The sequence below is a fragment of the Chiloscyllium punctatum genome, chromosome 18 (genome assembly GCF_047496795.1).
Source record: "Chiloscyllium punctatum isolate Juve2018m chromosome 18, sChiPun1.3, whole genome shotgun sequence".
Classification (NCBI taxonomy): domain Eukaryota; kingdom Metazoa; phylum Chordata; class Chondrichthyes; order Orectolobiformes; family Hemiscylliidae; genus Chiloscyllium; species Chiloscyllium punctatum.
Genome location: NC_092756.1, coordinates 35,116,512 through 35,119,400, shown reverse-complemented (window position 1 = coordinate 35,119,400; position 2,889 = coordinate 35,116,512).

Below are 2,889 nucleotides of genomic sequence, written 5' to 3'. Positions count from 1 at the left end.
AACAAAAATGATTAGGTTGGATGCATGATGAATCTCCACAATGCGCTTGCGCAAAGTAAAAGTCGAACTGACAACCGCCTGATCCGTAGCCAGCTATACGAATGGTTGTACCACTGGCCAGATGCACAGCTGAGATCTTACACGCTGCAGGGCTATGGTGTTAACAAGGACATGAGCAATAACAGTAACAGTCACAAGGTGAACAAACAACAAAGATAATCACCATCATTCATTCACTTCAAATTGTCTTCAAAAAAACGACCATTCACAATCTGATCAGCCAATCAATGAGGTCACTGATGATCTTGGAAATTGCAACTGACTTTGCTGCGTTTTCACCGTAATTTGAGGTGAACTCCAGCTTAATCATAACATCGCATATTCCCATTAATTTTCAGCTTTACATTACGTTAATGACCTGTCCGTATTTGCAGGAAATGAGTGAAAAAGTCCTTCCGGTAATGCAATCCAGTGCACAGTCGGCCAGAAAAGAAAAGACAAAGACATGAAACATCACTCCCATTTCTCTCTGTACCAATGCGTTTTCGTCAGTTAAATATGTTCAGGACTTGTCTTTACTATCGAAAGAATTAATTATTTTCCCGGGAAAGATTCTTCATAAATCAATTAACATCTGAGGTGTTGAAACATATTTTACTTCAGATTGAAATAGTTGAATATCTTTTCCCCCAGCCTAATGTCCCAATCCTCCCTCCTCTTCCATGTAAATACAATATTTTCCAGGTGATGTTGGAGCTCCCAACCTGACGTTCCAATGCTCCTTGCTGCTCCATGTCAATAGAAGCGTCTCTACTTGAAGTTGGAGCTCCCACTCTGAAGTCCCAATGCGCCCAGGTGCTACATGTCATTAAACGCTGGTCCTTGTGAGGTTGGAGCTCCCAGTCTGATGTCCCAATATTCCCTCCTCCATGTCAATAGAAGAAGTCCAGTTGAGGTTGGATCTATCATTCTGATGTCCCAATGCTCCCTGCTGCTACATGTCATTAAAAGCTGATCCAGGTGAGAGTGGAGCTCCAAGATGGATCTCGCAAAGCTCCCTGCTCCACTCTAACTGAAGCCTCTCCAAATGAGGATGGATCTTGCATTCGGATGTGCCAATGCTCCCTGCTGGTCCATGTCAACAGAAGCTGCTCCAGGTGTGGTTGGAACTCCCAGACTGATGTCACAATGCTCCCTGGTCCACGTCAAAAGACGCTGCTCCAGATGAAGTGGGAGCTCCCATCCCTGGCAGCTCAAATACTTCTATACCATCATAGAAATACTGCCCACTGTACATTTCCACCACTGGAGCCATGTTGGATTATCTGCATCATGAGAACCTAATATTATTTTAGTCACCACCGAATCATTATTTCCAAAAGTCATTCTTTCTTAAACCTTATTTAGCATGTGCATACTGCAGTCAAGCCCAAGTAAGATAATGGTGCTAATTGATGTAAGCTTAATAAAAATTACATCCAATTATTCATGTTGAGTAACTGCGACTTAGCAAGGACAATGTTTATATTGAATTCACACTTTTATTCCAGGTGAGAGAATGTGGTTTGCATTATTTAAAATGAACTTGTTCACTGTGTAAAATGATCAAATATATCTCAATTTTAAAACAAAATTGGTAACGTTGTCATCCATCTTGAAATGTGGTGTCTTCTTCTTTCAACCAGACGGGTATAATAACGAAAAGTCTATTAATGATATGCGTATAAAGACACTTTTAATCGCAACGTTTATGAAGGTTTGTAGCTCAGGTTGAGGTTTAGGGTGTAGGTTTGTTCGCTGAGCTGTAGGTTTGATACCCAGACGTTTCATTATCTGGCTCCGTAACATCATCAGTGGCGACCTCCAAGTGAAGCGAAGCTGTTGTCTCTTGCTTTCTATTAATATCTTTCTCCTGGATGGGGTTCCTGGGGTTTGTGGTGATGTCATTTCCTGTTCGTTTTCTGCGGGGTTGTTGGCATTTCGATCTATGTGTTTGTTTATGGCGTTGTGGTTGGAGTGCCAGGCCTCTGGGAATTCGCTGGCATGTCTTTGCTTAGACTGTCCCAGGATCAATGTAATGCCCAAGTCGAACCGGACTACCAAAAATCCATAAACGAGGAGCCCCCCTCAAACCCATAGTCTCTTTACCCGGAACATCAACTTACAGACGGGCCAAAGAACTGCACGCAAGACGGAAATGCCTCATAGAAGAGTCACAGCACTCCATCCACTCCACCCAGGAATTCCTAAAAATCATCAAAAAAAAATCGAGGAAGAAGAAGCAATGATCTCATTCGACATAACAGCACTGTTCACCTCCATCAACATCGACCTGGCAAAGGAAACACTTCCCACACTTTTAGAACAGACCATCACACACACCAACCACCATCAATCACATTAACAACGAAAACATAATGAAGCTAGTGGACCTGTACATCACCATCGACTTCACTTTCAACAACATTGTCTACAAACAAACCAATGGCACACCCATGGGATCTCTGCTATCAGGATTCATAGCAGAAGCGGTAATGCAAAGACTCGAACAAACAGCCCTACCAACAATCAAACCAAAAATCTGGGTCCGCTCCGTAGATGACATCTTTGTCATCACAAAACGAAACAATATAGAAGAGACATTTACCATCATCAACAACACCCTCACAGGCATAAAGTTCAAGGAGGAAGAAACCGACAACAAACTCGCATTCTTGGACGTCACAGTGGAAAGAAAGGACAACGGAAAAAGTACAAACCTGCATATACAGAAAACCGACAAACACTGACCAAATACTTAACTTCACCAGTAACCATCCCAACATACACAAACGAAGCTGAGTCAGAACACTATTCCAATGAGCCACCACACACTGCAGCACAGACGAA